This window comes from Pituophis catenifer, unplaced genomic scaffold, assembly GCF_029215685.1.
Source record: "Pituophis catenifer annectens isolate HBS135680 unplaced genomic scaffold, rPitCat1.0.hap2 SCAF_10, whole genome shotgun sequence".
NCBI classification, from domain to species: Eukaryota; Metazoa; Chordata; class Lepidosauria; order Squamata; family Colubridae; genus Pituophis; species Pituophis catenifer.
This window is the reverse complement of record NW_027256890.1, coordinates 4,797,444-4,816,396: the sequence shown is the minus strand read 5'-3', so window position 1 is coordinate 4,816,396 and position 18,953 is coordinate 4,797,444. Positions and strand designations below refer to the sequence as shown.

The window sequence follows — 18,953 nt, the reverse complement described above, 5'->3', positions numbered from 1 at the left end:
TCATCTATCTGTTAGCTATCTGTTATCTATCTATCTAATGTATTTACTCTGGTTAACCTTTGTTTCTTTCAATGTTTTTTATCTATCAACAATGATATCTATCTATTATCTGTCTATATCTATCTATCATCTATCTATCTATCTATCTATCTATCTATCTATCTATCTATCTATCTATCTATCTATCTATCATCTATCTGATCTATCATCCATCTATCTATCTATCTATCTATCTATCTATCTATCTATCTATCTATCTATCTATCATTTATCTATCTATCTATCATCCCTGTTATCATTTCTGTATCTTTCTATCATCTTTCTTTCCAGCCATTCATTATCTCTTTCTACCAGGCAGCTTGTCCCCAGTCATGTTAACAGAAAAGGAAACTCAGTGGCCTGTAAAATCCAACACTGATTAAAGAAGCGATTACGGATCTCTCTCTGAAATTGGCTATGCTAATGTATGCTTCTATTCTGGGACAATATTTACATGCTAAATAATAAATCCAGTTCAAGGCTGGCGGTGAGAAGACGGGAGGCTGCCCTGAAGTTGAATGAAAAGAAAAGTTCAGCAGCATAAAATCAACCATAAAAAAGAGATAATGGCTTGTCACAGAAGGAATGGGGTGGGGTTTTTTTTTTTGCTGTGTGTTCTATTCTTTGTATGGATTTGTAATGGCTAAAGGGAGAAGACAAAATAGAAGGGCTGCTTTGGGAAATAATGATGATGATGATAATGATGATTAATCACTGCTTGGAGCTGAAATAGACTGATACATGGTTCTTGGGAAGAACTTGGTATGAATGAAGGCCAACAATGGTTAAAGAACTGGCAGCTGGATTTGGAGTCCTTCCCAAGGACCTGGGATAGGAAGGTGTTGTTTTCAAAGATAGTTGTTGTTAGTTGCGAAGTCATGTCCGACCCATCGTGACCCCATGGACAACGTTCCTCCAGGCCTTCCTGTCCTCTACTATCCCCTGGAGTCCATTTAAGCTCACGCCAACTGCTTCAGTGACTCCAACCAGCCACCTCGTTCTCTGTCGTCCCCTTCTACTTTGCCCTCCATCGTTCCCAGCATTAGGCTCTTCTCCAGGGAGTCCTTCCTTCTCATTAGGTGGCCAAAGGATTTGAGTTCCATCTTCAGGATCTGGCCTTCTAAAGAGCAGGCAGGGTTGATCTCCTCTAGGACTGACCGGTTGGATCGCCTTGCAGTCCAAGGGACTCACAGGAGTCTTCTCCAGCACCAGAGTTCAAAGGCCTCCATTTTTTGGCGCTCAGCCTTCCAACTTTCACAGCCATATATTGCAACTGGGAAAACCATAGCCTTGACTATACACACTTTTGTTGGCAGGGTGATGTCTCTGCTTTTTAGAATGCTGTCTAAATTTGCCATAGCTTTCCTCCCCAGGAGCAAACGTCTTTTAATTTCTTGGCTGCAGTCCCCATCTGCGGTGATCTTGGAGCCCAGGAAAATAAAATCTGTCACTACCTCCATTTCTTCCCCATCTATTTGCCAGGAATTGAGAGGGTCGGATGCCATGAGCTTATCAAAGATAGTACCAACAGTAAAAGTGCTTTGGATATAATTTGCAATTATACCCACTTGAACATTGTCGGCATTGACAAAATCCCCGTAAGTCAATTGCAAAAGGCAGCCTGACTTGGAACAGCTTACATCTTACAACAACATCTTTAATACCATCAAATGACAACATCTGTGCATGGGAAGGACTTGATAGGCGGACAGATCTATCCGATCTAAACATCTGGCTGACTGTGCTATCAACCATAATAATAGAATTCTGGTGTCCCAAAGGTGCTTTTTTCAAAAGGCAACTGGACTTTTTATTTTTCCTGGAAGACGTTTTGCTTCTCATCCAAGAAGCTTCTTTGGTTCTGACTGAATGGTGGAGGAGGTTTATTGGTCCAATTGGCCTCAACGACTCTCAGAAAGAGCGTTAACGACCAGATGCTGAGTGAATGGTGAACGACCATTCACTCAGAACCGATGAAGCTTCCTGGATGAGAAGTGAAACATCATCAAGGAAAAATAAAGTCCAGTTGCCTTTTGAGAGAGAGAGAGAAAAAAGCACTTTTGGGACAGCCTTGACTTGGATGACTGAGAATTTTCATAGACAGTTAGAAATCTGGATAATGGGAGAGAAGGAAGTGGGGTGGGGTGGAGGAGAGGAGAGGAGAGGAGAGGAGAGGAGGGGAGAAAGGTTGGGGGAAGAGGAGAAGGAAGGAGAGGGAAGGAGAGGGAAGGAGAGAGGGGAAAGGAGAGAGGGAAGTGGATGGGAGGAGAGGAGAAAGGGAAGGAGAAGGAAGGAGAGGGAAGCAGAGAAGAGAAAAAGGGAGGAGAGGGAAATAGGGGAGAGGAGAAAGAGAGAGGGGAGGAGAGGAGAAGGAAAGAGGGAAGGAGAAAGGGGAAAGGAGAGAGGGAAGTGGATGGGAGAAGAGGAGAAAGGGAAGGAGAGGGAAGCAGAGAAGAGGAAAAGAGAGGAGAGGGAAATAGGGGAGAGGAGAAAGAGAGAGGGGAGGAGAAGAGAAGGAAAGAGGGAAGGAGAGAGAAGTGGAAGGGAGAAGGGAAGGGAGGGAAGGAGGGAGAAGAAAGACAGAAAGAGATGTCATTGTAAAACTGGGTGAAATATGGTGTATATGAGAAAGGAAAACAGATGGGTAATTTTTATTTTTTACTTGATGGTTATATAATCGACACCATAATGGAAGACAATATATGTTATAATACGATAGATATTATCGCATATCTGTTATACGTTACTCCATATTTGTTAAAGTGTATATGACTATAATGACAACGATGATGATGTTTGTACGCTCGCATGTTAACATCTTGGACACCTAGAGAGCACACGGCTCAACATAGAAAGGAAATGTAGGATATAAAACAATAAAAAATATTAAATCCCTAACGTGAAATTCTACTTGAATAAAGCTTTGCTAGAAATTATGGGGGGCGGGGAGTGGGGGAGAAAATAGAATTCTGGAAAGTTGATTCTAGGTGAGTTTGTATAAAATTGAGACGGAATAAACTTGGCGGGAGGTATTCATCAAGTCTGAAGTGCAAGGAATAAAGCGTTAAAATGGGCTTATTCCTAACTATTCACCTTTTCTCATAATTTAGCACTCGTTGGCAAGGTGGGAATCAGCCCCAGAAAGATGTTGTAAGTCTGATAATTCAGTTCCTTTTCACTGTACCATCTAACACCTCCTGGTATGTGTGCTTAATTAAACAATATCCTCTCTATAAATCTTCAGGCTGTAAGAATGCAATAAGAGATTTTACTTTGGGGAAAACAAAGGGACAAGCCGCTTTGGTCCATTAACTCATGAAAGCTTCTTGCTAACCCCGGATATATGGAATAAAATATTGCTCCCAGACATGAGATCCAACATCTGTCGCTCCTCTAGCAATCAGCTTTCATCACAAATAAAAGGGACAGAATTGAAATGAAGGCAGAATAAAGAAAATTAAGGTCAAAATAACTCTTTTTGTCAGGGCCAATTCAAATTGTCGACTCGCCTAGTCTGGAGCTGGTGATGTTTTGGGGCAGCGTGTGCAGTGATGAAATCCAAATTTACTATCGGTTCTGTGGGTGTGGCTTGGTGGGCGTGGCAGGGGAAGGATACTGCAAAATCCCCATTCCCACCCCACTCCTGGGGAATGATACTGCAAAATCCCCATTCCCACCCGACTCCTGGGGGAAGGATACTGCAAAATCTCCATTCCCACCCCATTCCAGGGGAAAGATATTGCAAAATCTCCATTCCCACCCCACTCCAGGGGAAAGATATTGCAAAATCTCCATTCCCACCCCACTCTGGGGCCAGCCAGAGGTGGCATTTGCTGGTTCTCCGAACTACTCAAAATTTCCGCTACCGGTTCTCCAGAACCTGTCAGAACCTGCTGGATTTCACCCCTGGCACCATGCCTTGTAATACAGTCTTGTTCAGCGGTAAGAAAAAGGAGTGAGAAAGAAAGTTCAAAGTAGTTAGAGATCTCACAAGATCACAGGAGATCTCATGGGGCTCGGTAGCGTTGCAGAAAGAGGCCCGGAGCTCACACTGGTCCTACATTCTTGCCTGGAATCTCACAAGAATTAACACAGACATTTGACAAGATTTGGGGGATCATGGAACATTTGCCCATTGGGTAATCTGATAAGCATTGGGGATTATGGGATATTTGCACAGGGAAATCTCATAAGGGTTGAGGATTATGGGACATTTGCTCACCGAGAAATCTGATAAGAGTCAGGGATCACAGGATGTTTTCCTACTGGGAAATCTCATCCCAAAGGTGCTTTTTCAGGAGGCAAATGGACTTTCTCGTTTTTTCTTTGAAGAGGTTTCGCTTCTCATCCAAGAAGCTTCTTCAGCTTCTGACAGGATGGTGGAAAAGAAAGGATTTATACTCCTTGCAGACAGCTGGCCATTTGCATCTTTTTAGAGGGTCATTGAAGCACTTGGAGGTTTATCTGTGCCCTCAGGGTCACCTGAGTGGTGCCAATGGTTCCTGTAGTCTGCAATTTTTTTCTCTCTGGAAATCCATTCCTACTCTCACACCCTTCCAAGCAGGGATGAAATCCAGCAGGTTCTGACAGGTTCTGGAGAACCGGTAGCGGAAATTTTGAGTAGTTCGGAGTACCGGCAAATACCACCTCTGGCTGGCCCCAGAGTGGAATGGGAATGGAGATTTTGCAATATCCTTCCCCTGGAGTGGGGTGGGAAAGGAGATTTTGCAGTATACTCCCCTACCACGCCCACCAAGCCACACCACGCCCACCAAGCCACGCCCACAGAACCGGTAGTAAAAAAAATTTGGATTTCACCACTGATTCCAAGGGTGTCCATCCCAAATTGCATAGCTAAAAGTCTGTAGAGATTCTCAGTCCTCCAGGTCATGGTTGTCCCAAATGTGCTTTTTTTTTAGGAGGCAACTGGAGTTTCTTGTTTTTCTTTTGAAGACTAGGAAAATCTGAGAAATCTCATAATTTGTTGAAGATCATGGGACATTTGGGCATTGAAAAAACTCATAAGAGTTGGGGATCATGGGATATTTGATCGACTTCTAATGCAATGGAAAGCAGGATGGATGCAGCTTGCTCTGGATCTCCATCATGGCTAAGCAGGAATTCCAGCCTCAACCTCTACAATCCTAGTCCAACGTTCAAAACATCTACTGCACACCAGGTCCTTCAAAACTTCAAGTTTAGCAACTCCTGAACTTGGAGGTCGGGGGGGGGGGGGGAACCTACCAAAGATATGCACATATTTTATCTCAGCATCAATGTTAGAGGAGATACTAAAAAGTATTGAATTTTACTAACTTCCTCAGGTTTATTAGCATTCCTTACCCTTTAAAGAGGCTGGCAGGAAAAGGACAGAGAAAGAAAGAGATTTTTGTCCTTAAAATCCTATTATGGCCCTGATCCTCTGAGCTGATTTACTTAGACGTATCTGAAGGGTCCCTGGTGCTTTCTGGGCTTTGTTGTTTTCTTGCAGGCATTTCTAGATAACATGATCAATGTTATCTCTAGAAGGGAGGGAGGTTTGCAGTGAGGAGGAGGAGGAGGAGGAGGAGGAGGAGGAGGAGGAGGAGGAGGTGGAGGAGAAGGAGGAGGACGACGACGACTGTGAGGTCCTTGGTGCTCTCTGACCTTGGTGGTTTTCTTGTGGACATTTCATGACCCAACTAGGTAACATCATCAGTGCTAGAAGGGAATTGAGATTGGGGGGAGGAGGAGGACTGTGGGGTTCTTGGTGCTCTCTGAGCTTGGTGCTTTTCTTGCAGACGTTTAATGACCCAACTAGGGAATAGAAGAAGAGAGTGGCAGAATTGAGGATGAGGAGAATGAGGAGGAGAAGGATAGGGTCCTTGGTGCTCCTCAAGCTTGTTTGTATTCTTGCAGATGTCTCATTAGCCAAACTGGGTAACATCATCGGTGCTAGTTTAGTCTAGGACCCCACAGTCCCCCTCCTCCTCTTTGCAAACCTCACTCCCTTCTAGGACTGATGATGTTACCTAACTGGGTAATGAAACATCTGCAAGAAAACCACCAAAGTCAGAGACCACCGAGGACCCCACAGTCTCCCTTCTCCTCTTTGCAAACCTCACTCCCTTCTAGCACTGATGATAATCAGGACAACCAATTAAATATGAGCCAAAAAGGCCAATGCAACCCTAAGTTGCATTAACAGAGGGATACAATCAAGATCAAGGGAGGTACTGATACCACTCTATAAAGCCTTAGTAAGGCCACACCTAGAACACTGCATCCAGTTTTGGTCACCACACTATAAAAAAGAAAAAAAGAAGAAGAAGAAGTTGAGACTCTAGAAAAAGTGCAGAGAAGAGCAACCAGGATGATTAAGGGCAGTGGTGAAATCCAATTTTTTTTACTACTGATTCTGTGAGTGTGGCTTGGTGGGCGTGCAAAATCTCCATTCCCTCCCCACTCCTGGGGGAAAGATACTGCAAAATCTCCATTCCCTCTCCACTCTGGGGCCAGCCAAAGGTGGTATCTGCTGGTTCTCCAAACTGCTCAAAATTTCCACTACCGGTTCACCCCTGATTAAGGGACTGGAGGCTAAAATATACGAAGAACGGTTGCAGGAACTGGGCCTGGCTAGTCTAGTGAAGAGAAGCACTAGAGGAGACAGGATAGCAGCCTTCCAATATTTGAGGGGCTGCCACAGAGAGGAGGAAGGGGGTCAAGCTATTTTCGAAAGCACCTGAAGGTCAGACAAGGAATAATGGATGGAAACTGACCAAGGAGAGATTCAACCTAGAAATAAGGAGGAATTTTCTGACAGTGAAAACAATCAACCGATGGAACAAAAGTTGCCTTTGGAAGTTGTGGGAGCTTCATCACTTTCAAGAAAAGATTGAGCCAAGATGGCACAGTGGTTAGGGTGCGGTACTGCAGCTACTTCAGCTGACTGCTAGTTCAGCAGATCAGCAGATCGAATCTCACCTCGCCTTCCATCCTTCCGAGGTGGGTAAAATGAGGACCCATATTGTTGGGGGGCAATATGCTATTTAGTATACTGTCGATTGTTGTAAGCCGCCCAGAGTCCTTGGAGAGTGGGCGGCATAGAAATATGATTAATAAAAATAAATATGATTAATAATAATAAAGATTGGACTGCCATTTGTCAGAAATGGTGTAGGGTCTCCTGCTTGAGCGGGGGTTGGACTAGATGACCTCCAAGGTCCCTTCCAACTCTGTTAATCTGTTAATCTGATATTACCTAGCTGGGTGATGAAACATCTCCAAGAAAACCGCCAAACTCAGAGACCACCAAGGACCCCACAGTCCGCCTCCTCCTCTTTGCAAACCTCTCTGCCTTCTAGCGCTGATGATGTTACTTAGTTGGGTAATGAAACGTTTACAGGAAACTCAGAGACTACCAAGGACCTCTCATGTTAACCCTGAGCTAGATATTCTCCTATATTCTATGTCTCTTCTCTGTTGACTTCCTTTGCTGCCAACCTTAGTACATGCTCAACTCGTTTGCATTTGAACATAGACACGGAAATAAATAGAAGGAATTTGACTGCTAAAGCAAGGCCTAGTTCAAAGCTGAGCAATCTGTTCCAGAGAGGGAAGTGATTTTCCCTCTCCCACCCCCATAAGTTTTGCAAAAATAAAAATAAAAAATAGCTGGCTCTTTTTCTAAGTTTCCAGGAAGGGAAGAGATTCCCAAGTCCAGACTGGTACCCTCATTATTAATAGACACCGAGAAAGCATCTTTGGATGAATCTTTTGCTGAGCCAGCAAAAAAAATGTGGGCTATTCTTCATGTTTTAGTGCCACTGTAAATATCTTCTGGTCCACTTTTTAAAAGGTTAGACGCGTCCTTGGGAGATTGAGGACTTTTATAACTGCAGGGAGGAGTGTAAATTCAGAATTCAGAGAAGGCAAGGGCTGTTGATAATCCCACACCGGGAGAGAGATAGGAGAAGAACTGGCGAAATATCTTGGAACATCAGTTACACTTTAAGTGTGTGTCACTTATAGTGCTAAGGATGGAGAATTACCAACTTTTCAATGATATATATGTTTTATGGACCAGACTTGGTTGGAAGTGTATACCAAGAGAGTGGGTGTGTAAAATATTAAATCTCACCCTGCCAGATCTGTTTCATGGCTTGTCTGGCCATAATTTTCTGGTTTCCTTTAACGTTTCTTGAAATTTCTGAGGAGAGCAGAGGATAGTGCCAACCTAGAACTAAAGAGAAATTTCCTGACAGGGAGAAGAATTAATCGTTGGAACAACTTGCCTTCAGAAGGTGTGTGTGATCCATCACTGGAGGCTTTGAAGAAGAGATTGGACAATCATTTGTCTGAAATGATATAGGGCAATGATGGCTAAACTTTTTGCCGTCGCGTGCCAAAAGCGGGGGGGGGGGGAACGTGGGTGCGTGTGCCCACATCCATAATTCAATGCGCCTTGCCCTCCTGCGCATGCGCATGTGACCCCCCCAAGCTCCCCTCTGCTTTTGGCAGGTGATGGCCCCGTAGGACCGCTTTTCGACCTCCCCATGCTCCAGAGGCTTTCTAGGAGCCTGGGGAGGGCAAAAACAGCCTTCCCATCCCCCTGGAGGCCCTCCAGAGGCTGGAAACAACCAGTTTCCCGACCTCCGGTGGGACCAGAAGGCCTGAAAATCAGTTGGCTGGTGCACGCATGCGTGCTGGAGCTGAGCTAGGGCAACACTTGCGTGCCCACCAATATGACTCCGCGTGCCACCTCTGGCACATGTGCCATAGGTTCACCATCACGGATATAGGGTTACTTGCTTGAGCAAGGGGGTTGGACTAGAAGACCTCCAAGGTCCCTTCCAACTCTGTTTTTTTTTTTTTTTTATTGCAAAAGTTTTACAATTAGATTTTCACCCCTTTTTTCACCCCCCCCACCTCCCTCCCCAAACCCTCCCTAACCCTCCCTAACCCTCCCCCCCCAGACTTCCCTATTATATACTCATAACTAATAACACTAATAAACAAGCTTAAACCCATCCCTCCCCCTGTATAATTTTTCCTCTTTATCTCTTTACATTAAAATATTTCTAATACATTAAAATATTTCTAATACATTATTTTCAAATAAAAGCTATTTGATACTTTCTAGTTTAGTATTTGTTCTGAACATATTCTATCCACCTTTTCCATTCCCATTCATAAGTCTCTTGTGAACAGTCTTTTAAATATGCTGAAATCTTCGCCATCTCAGCAAAACTGGCCATCTTCAAAGTCCATTCCTCGATAGTGGGTAAAGCTTCATTCTTCCAATATTTACCTATCAACAATCTTGCTGCTGTTATCATATACAATATCAGTTTTATCTCACCCCGTGTAAAACCCTTAACTATACCCAATAAAAACAACTGTGGAGAAAATTGAATTTTTTTCCTCAAAACATTCTGCATGACCCACCAAATTTTTATCCAAAAAGCCTTAACTTTCCTACAGGTCCACCAAACATGATAATACGTGGCATCTAAACATTCACATCTCCAACATTTTGGCTGAACATTAGGGTACATACATGACAACTTTTTGGGATCTAAATGCCATCTATAAAACATTTTATAAAAATTTTCTCTCAGGTTTTGCGACTGTGTAAATTTAACATTCTGAACCCAAATTTTTTCCCATGTTTCCAGCATCACTGGTTCTTCAAAATTCTGTGCCCACTTAATCATACAGTCTTTAACTAATTCAGTTTCTGAATCTCTTTCTAGCAAAACATTATAAAGCCTTTTAATATGCATTGGACCTTTCTCTCTTATATGTCTAACCAATTCTTCCTCATGCAACATAATACCAGTTTTTTGGTCCTCTTTCCATCTCAGTTGTAATTGATTATATTGTAACCAAGTTAGATTAAGCCCTTCATCCAACAGTGTCTGTAATGTCTTCAGCTGCCATCTGCCCGCATCTGTAAAAAGAACCTCTTTGTATAAAACCCCCCCGAGTGACATTATATTTGTATTCCACAAAGTATGACCAAGATCCAGCCATAGCGGTATTTTGTAATCCCATTTGAGTCGGTGCTTCTTCCAAACTCTCATCAAAGAGTCTCTAAGTATATGACTTTTAAATACTTTATCAACTTTGTCATCGTAGAATAAGTAGGCATGCCATCCAAATTCAAGGTCAAAACTTTCTGCTTTCAATATTCCAGTCTTTTTACTTCCAAACCAATCACTTGTTAAGGTTAAAGCTGCTGCATCATAATATAACTGTAGGTTTGGGAGTTTAAGACCTCCTCTTTCTGGAACATCTTGCATAATTTTCAATTTCACTCTCGGCTTCTTCTCGTTCCAGACAAACTTATTCACACCAGACTGCCAGACTTTCAGTTGTTTATCACTTTTAAGCACCGGAATCATTTGAAACAAAAACAGAAATCTTGGCAAAATGTTCATCTTAACTGCTGCTATTCTTCCAAGTAGAGACAGTTGCAGCTTTTTCCAAGTCTCCATATCCTTCTGAACCTCTCGCCACAACACCTCATAATTATTTTGAAACAATTTCATGTTTGATTCTGCAACCTGAACTCCAAGATATTTTACCTTAGGTACAATTTCAAAACCTGCCCTCCTTTCAAGCTCATGTTTACGATCTTGTGTCATATTTTTAACTATCATTTTAGTCTTTTTTGAATTCAGTCTAAAACCTGAAACTCTACCATAGTCTTGTATAATGTCGTTCATCAGGATTGTTGATTCCATTGGTTGTGATAGGGTAACGACCAGATCATCTGCAAATGCCTTTATTCTATAATCCTCTTGCCTTATCATTATGCCTTTCAAAATTTTAGAATCCCGTATTGTATTTAACAAGACTTCCAATGTTAAAATAAATAAAAGTGGGGACAACGGACATCCCTGTCTTGTTCCTTTTTCAATTTTAAACTCTGTCGTCAAACTTCCATTAATAATAATCTGTGCTTTTTGCTCTTGATAAATTGCTGAGATCGCCTGTATAAATTGGTCCCCAAAGCCCATCTTTTTTAAAGTCTTTAGTAGAAAATTCCAATCCACTCTATCAAAGGCCTTCTCTGCATCCAAAAAAACCAGCACTGCAGGAATCTGTTTATTCTTATCAAGATATTCCAATAAGTCTATTACTTGCCTTACATTGTCCTTCATATATCTACCCTCAATAAATCCCGCTTGGTCCTCATGAATCACCTTTTGGATTACTGGCATCAACCTGTTGGCTAATACCTTCGCATAAATTTTATAGTCTGTATTCAAAAGAGATATTGGTCTATAATTCTCTGGTTTTTTAGGACCAACTTGTTCTTTTGGTATCAAAGATATATAAGCAGTTGTCCAAGATGGGGGTATTTTACCCCCTTGTTGAATATTGCAAAATAAATCTCTAAGTTGTCCCACCATTTCAGCTTGTAAAGTTTTATAATACACTGCAGTCAAACCATCCGTGCCAGGAGCTTTGGCTGTTTTTAGCTGTTTAATTGCTGCTGTTATCTCCTCCTCTGTTATAGGATAATTCATTCTTTCCTTTTGTTGATCGGTAATTTTTGTAACTCTCTTATCATTTAAATATTTTTCTATAAGTCCATTCTGCACCTCTTCTTTGGCATATAATTTAGTATAATAGTCCACAAAAGCTTCTTTAATTAATTTTTGTTGAAAGATTTCTTTCCCTCCAATATCAATACAATCGATAATCCGTGCACTTTGTTTTTTCCTCAATGTGTAAGCCAACCATCTGCCCGGTTTATTAGCGTTGCAAAATGTGTTATGCTTCGCGTATTGTAGGCTTGTTGCAACTTGTTCCGCCATAAGCATTTGAAATTGATCTTTCAAAAGTTTTATAGCACTTCGTATTCTTTCATCTGATGGATTTTTAATAAGTAACTGTTCTTTATTCTTTATTTCCATTTCCAACTCAGATCTTTTCTTTTGTCGGAGCAGTCTATGTTTAGAATTCATATAGATAAGTACCCCTCTCATATAAGCTTTACTTGCGTCCCAAACAATTTCAATTGGGGTACCTTTATTCAAATTTATTTCAAAAAATTCTTTCAAATGCTTTTTAAGTTCTATTGTATTTTTTTCATATCTAAACAAGTTCTCATTTAATCTCCAAGAACGTCTCTCAACCTTATCCATCTCAATTTCTATCCATACAGGGCTATGGTCAGTCAAAGTTCTTGGAAAAATCTTTGTTCTTTTTGTCTTAACAAGTAGATCATTTGACAACAGAATAAAATCAATCCTAGAAAAGGATCTATGTCTATCAGAAAAGAAAGTGTAATCCAATTCATTTGGGTTATGTATTCTCCAAACATCTTTTAATTCCATATCTTCTTTCATATCAAAAAAAGTCTGTGGTAGTCTAATTCTAGACTTTGCCAAGCTCTTTTTATCTAGTTTAGAATCAATTACTCCATTCCAGTCTCCCATAATTAAAATAGATCTATAGTCCCATTGCAATATTTTAGTATGTAACATCTTATAAAAATAGTCCTGTTGTTGGTTGGGAGCATAAATTCCAATCAAAAGAATTTGTCCATTTGCTGTAAGCAATTCAATTGCTACAAACCTACCATCTTGATCTGCTTCTATAACTTTCGCTGTTAATTTTTTATTTACATAAATAACCACACCATTCTTTTTCTGCGAAGTTGAAGATATATAATGTGCTCCTAGTTTTGGATTTATCAAATATTTTTGATCTTGAGTTGTGATATGCGTTTCTTGTAAACATATTATATCATTATTAAATTGTTTCAAATATGTAAATAATTTCTTCCTTTTCTGTGCTGAATTCAACCCATTAACATTCCAAGATAGACATTTAAAGGTCATCAGCCTCTTTCTGTAGCGCAGAGCAAAATATTTGAAGTTCATCCGAGAGCTTCGATCTCGCTCCTCCCATAGCGCCACTCTCTTGTACGGTACTCTTAACTGCCTTCTTGTCTTGTCTTTCCTGTTGTTGTTGTTGCTTTTGTTTAAGTAGCTTGGATTGAGCTCTAGTTATACGTTGATCTTTAACTTCAGTCAACTGAATCAAATCCAAAATTGGAGAAGAATCCAACAAGGGCTCACTCAGAAAACCTCCTTCTGCACCTTGCACTATTTCTAATTCCTGCTTAGACTGTTCTTTCAATTGCCTCTCTTCACTCTCCTTAATCTCCAAAACTGTAGATGTACGTGGAGATGGTGTTCTTTCCTTAAGAATAGTACTATAAAAGTGTTGTGCCTTCTCCACGGTATTCAACCGATATCCTTCTCCCTTATATCTAAAAATTATCCCAGCTGGTGCGTCCCACCGGAAGGGTATCTGTAAGTTTTTCAATTCCTTAACAAGAAAACCAAATTCTTTTCTAACTTTCAACATTTTAGGAGGTAATTCTTTAAAAATTTCAAGTCGTGAACCCCCCACTTGTACAGAAGTATGAAAAGATTTTTGCAGGATATCATTTCTAATTTCTCTGTCAGTAAAGTATATGACCACATCTCTGGGCAGTTGTCTTTGTCTGGCCACCCAAGAGTTCACTCTGTAAATTTTATCTATTTTATGAAATACCAAATCAGGATTAGCTTGTAAAATCTTAGCCAAGGCTTCAGAGCAAACTTGTCTCAAATCCTGTCTCTCCTCCTCTCGAATTCCCCGAAGCCGTATGGCAAATTCCATCGCCCGGAATTGTATCATAACAATCTCATCTTCAATTCTCTGCATTTTATTATCAACTTCATCAGTTTTATAATCATTGTCTTTCATCTTAACATTAACTTCTGATTTAAGTTCTTCAACTTTAAAATCAACTTTCCCAATAAATTCTGCCAGGCCAGACGCCACTTCTGATATTTTTTTGGTCACCTTATTTTGATTCTGTTTCACCATGTCTTTAACTTCATTAATTTCCTGCATAAATTCCTGATGTGATTTTTGAAGTTTATCATCTATCTCCTGTTGAGATTTTTGAAATTTATCATCCAAAGTTTTAGAAATAAATTCTTTTAAATCTCCCATATCAAAATCTTTTTTCTGAGTCTGTGTCTGTTGTGCAGGGGGAGGTTGCGTTTTATATGTGGGAGATCCACCTCCTGTTGCCTTCACTTCCTGCTTCTTTGAGGCCATCCTGTCACGTAGGCTAGTTTTACTAAAAAGGGAAGTTCTTCTTCCTTTCCCACCTCCACAAAGACTTCTAAAAAAGTCCCCCAGATTTAATCAAATAAGAACCAAAGTGAAGCAAAGTCCAGTATTGAAAAAGGAGAAATTTCTCTCTTATTTCTCTTGTTGCAAGCGAAGCAACTTCGTATCAGTTTAGAAACTTTATAACAAAGCAAAATGAGTTCAGCAATCCACACTCGCCCGCTCGTTAAGTCTGAGGCTAAGCGCCATGTTTTTACAGTTCACTTTCACTCATCCGCATTTTTTCACTCAGATTAGAAAGCCAAGAAAACTCTAATACTTGCGATTCCGAGTTTCAGGGTTCAAGTAACAGTATGCTGCTTATTAAGGCTGGTTCCTTTTCTTTCAATTAAAAGTTTCCTGTAGCCGGCTTGTTCTGCAGAAGCAGACTTGTCCCACGCCGCCCGGAGTTCCAGCAGGTTGAATGGGAGCCGCTCCTGTTCCCTCCCCAGAAACTATTCCCTGGGGGGGTTGCAGGGGCTCAACCTGGACCCTGCGATCTCTCTTCAAAAATCCTAAAGATTTTTGAAGTTTTCGAGCCGCTTCTTCGTCGTGAAGCGGCTCTACAAGCGGCGGGGCTGGCGGAGCTTCAAAAGGCACCGCCGCCGCCGAAGACACGGAAACCGGAAGTCCCTTCCAACTCTGTTATTCTACGTTCTATAATTATCTGGATACATTAACCTAAATTATGATAAATTTGGGTGCTCCGTCACTGAAGGTTTTTAAGAAGAGATTGGACAGCCATTTGTCTGTGATTCTGTCCTCTTCCCATTTCTTCAAGTCTGTCCAGTCTATTTCTGGAAATAACAGAGAGCCAAGGCGCAGTGGTTAGAATGCAGTACTGCAGGCTATTGTACTTCAGCTGACTGCTAGCTGCAGTTTGCAGTTCAAATCTCACCGGCTCAAAGTTGACTCAGCCTTCCATCTTTCCGAGGTGAGTAAAATAAGGAGACCCAGATTATTGGGGGCAAGAGGCTGACTCTGTAAACTGCTTAGAGAGGGCTGTAAAAGCACTGCAAAGTAGTATATAAGTCTAAGGGCTATTGCTGTTGCCCCTCCCTCCCTCCCTCCCTCCCTCCCTCCCTTCCTCCCTCCCTCCCTTCCTTCCTTCCATGCTGTGCAGTGGTTAGAAAGCAGGCTAACTCTGCCGACTGCCAGCAGTTTGATCCTGACCTGTTTAAGATTGACTAAGCCTTCCATCCTTCCAAAGTGGGTAAAATGAGGATCCAGATTGTTGGGGGCAATAGGCTGACTCTGTAAACTGCTTAGAGAGGGCTGTAAAAGCACTATGAAGCGGTATATAAGTCTAAGGGCTATTGCTGTTGCCCTTCCTTCCTTCCTTCCTTCCTTCCTTCCTTCCTTCCTTCCTTCCTTCCTTCCTTCCTTCTTTCCATGCTGCGCAGTGGTTAGAAAGCAGGCTAACTCTGCCGACTGCCAGCAGTTCGATCCTGACCTGCTTAAGATTGACTAAGCCTTCCATCCTTCCGAGGTGGGTAAAATGAGGATCCAGATTGTTGGGGGCAATAGGCTGACTCTGTAAACTGCTTAGAGAAGGCTCTAAAAGCAATATGAAGCGGTATATAAGTCTAAGTGCAATTGCTATTGCTAACAATCTAGCTTGATTCCCTGTAGGATAATCATAGGATGGAAGCTTCACAGAAAACATAGAATAATAGGGGGTGGAAGAGATCTTGGTCCAGCCTTATGCTCAAGCAGGAGACCCCATACCATTTTGAACAAACGGCTGCCCAGTCTGTTCTTGAAAACTTCCAGTGTTGGAGCATTCACAACTTCTGGAGGCAAGTTATTCCACTGGTTAATTGTTCTACACTGTCAGGAAATTTCTCCTTAACTCTAGATTGGATCTCTCTTTGACAATCTTCCATCTGTTATTTTTTGTCCTCCCCTTAGGTGCTTTGGAGAATACGTTGACCTTCTCTTCTTTGTGACAGCTCCTCAAGTGCTGGAAGACTGCTATCATGACACCTCTGGTCTTTCTAGGCCTGGAGACCTAAAAGATATGAAGAACGGCTGCAGGATTTGGGTTTGGCCAGGCTAAAGAAAAGAAGAATTAGGGGTGACATGATAGCAACATTCCAGTATTTGAGGGGCTGCCACAAAGAAGAGGGGGTCAAATTATTCTCCAAAGCACCTGAGGGCAGGACAAGAAGCAATGGATGGAAACTGATCAAGGAGAGAAGAACCTGGAATTAAGGAGGAACTTCCTAACTGTGAGGACAATTAACCAATGGAACAGCTTGCCACCAGAAATCGTGGGTGCTCCATCACTGGAGGTTTTTAAGAAGAGACTGGACAGTCACTTGTCTGAAATAATATAGGATCTCCTGCTTGAGTAGGGGGCAGGACTATAAGACCTTCAATGTCTATTATTCTATTCTATTCTATTCTATTCTATTCTATTCTATTCTATTCTATTCTATTCTATTCCTCTCTACTCTACTGTCTCTATTCTATTCTATTCTATTCTATTCTATTCTATTCTATTCTATTCTATTCTATTCTATTCTATTCTATTCTATTCTATTCTTCTATTCTATTCATTAGATAAGACATACCTGTTCCCTCAATCGTTCAGCCTCTAGACCCCTAATCATCTTTGTTGCTCTTCTCTGTGCCCTTTCTAGGGCTCATTTTGTGGAAATGTTTCTATTTATCAAAGATGGACTGCACAATATTTCAAGGCACAAGAGGAAAGTCACATAGAAACAACACAGAGGAAGAATAGGATCTAAGCAGAGCCCTTGCTTTGCTGTGAGAGTATTCTAGGTTTAACTGAAAGAAGAGCCAGAAGATTCTAATCCTTTTATATCTGTAATGCTCTGGATTTTATGACCTAGTTCACCAGAACAAAGATGGAGATTTAAGCCAGATGTCAGCCCTGAAGCTGGCCTGGTCGAAGCCATCTTGGAGCTTCAGTATTGCCACAACGGAGCTGAGGGATAGTGTTGTGGCCCACCAGCTGCAAGTGGTGCTGGCGACAGACTCGGATGATGAGGAGGTTGGGGAGGAACTTGGGCCAGTGCTGGAGTCTGGGGAAGGCTCTGATGGATGCTCTGCATCGGACACAGAGATAGAGTCAGGGCCGTCCGACATTTCCCAGCCACCGGAGAGACAGCTGCCTTTGGAGGCTGAGATGGATGAGGAGGAAGAACAGCTGGGGCCTGTTCCAGATGCACATATGCGCAGAGCAGTAGAAGAGGAGAACAACGGAGGACAAGGAGTCGACTCGGGAAGCAAGGCACATGTGGGTGCTAAATGGCCCCTCCCTGGCTGGGGAATAAATAGAAGGAAAGGGGAGTGGTGGTCGTAGGAGACAACCATTCGTATTTCTGAAGATTTGGCTCATTGCGTTTCGTGCTACAGAGACTGCTTGCCAGTCTCCTTTCGGCTGGGAGCTCATGGCCTGGCAATTATTGCAAGGAACTGATAAGGTCTGTTACTGCAGTTAACTCCTTGAAGGACTTTTGCCTGGACTTTTTGGTGGGCGAATGCAATTAATTCACAATAAGGTAAATAAAGAGGGTTTATTCGTGACCAGGAGTCTGTTTCTTGCTTCTGCTAAGGCTGAGTCAGAACAGATAGGGAGGGGGGATTAGAGATAGCTTGGTGTTGTGTAGTACTCTTGGGAACCAAGGATGTTCTCATACCTGGTCGGAGGAAGGAGGAGTGAAGTCACCAGGCAACCAGGCAGCGCCTTGATTGGTCTATGTGACTGGTTGTTTGGAGAGGGGGAAAAACTTTTAATTAGGTGAAAACCACGGGATTTTTCAGAGTCGGTTTTCATCAGATATGTGCCAATATATATTTCCAATGAAGCTATTCTTCAAGGAATCTTCTTGCCTTGGTGTGTTGCTTGAAATTTATTAATTCAATTCAATTATTAATTCAATTTATATGCCGCCTTTCTCCGGAGACTCAGGGTGCTGAAATGGATGTATTACTTGGAACCCGGATAAGGGATTGTAATCTTTGATAGACTAAGGACCATACCTGTGGTAGAGATGTTGCATCATCAGAAGGAAGTTCTGAGATTAGAGAATGACAGATCGGTAGCCATACAGTTTGGGGTTTTCTATTCGTATTAGGAAGATCGTGCAGTAAATATACATATATGTCAGTTGATGAAGGTTTGAGAAATCTGTATCTTTAACTGAAAGCCTGAAGGGTCGGTAGACAATGGCAGCTAGCCAAAAACTCAAATTGCCTTGAGCCAAAGGAAGGTTGCTTGCATTATTAATACAAACGCATTAAAATCCAGCAGGGATTCTTTAATAGCTGGAGCTATATATATTATCTCTATGGTGTACCTCAATACATTTTAGAGATATTTTTAAGAAGCTCTAATTACATCCAATTTCAGGTTGGGCTCTAATCTGGAATACAAATAACCCAGCTATTTTACAACGTGACTCTTTAATTAGCATTCCTTACTGCTGAACTGGAGCTCAGATGTTCCTCCAGATCATCTTTGCATCCATATAAACTCAACAGCATCAACACATTCCCCCCCCCCAAAAAAACGGGTGTTAGAACCCAGTATGTTGTCAGGAAAGTCCTGGCTCTTTGCTTATCCAGTGAAGAAGAAAAGGCAATACCAACAAGTAAACCTTGTTGGCCAGAAAGATGGGACAAGACTCAGCAAACCATCTTGATCCAACAAGGTCATAGTTGACCATGGAGGTGCAGAGCTGAAGGATAGAGACTCAACTCCATGCTATAAAAAAGAT

At 41.8% G+C, this 18,953-nt stretch overlaps 1 protein-coding gene across 1 annotated transcript in view; it reads right to left on the bottom strand.

Moving 5' to 3' along the window:
* The window catches only part of LOC139321863 (transmembrane protein 132C-like), a 46,886-nt gene that overhangs the window by 8,952 nt on the left and 18,981 nt on the right, over positions 1-18,953 (bottom strand). The gene's annotated exons all lie outside the window — the stretch shown is intronic.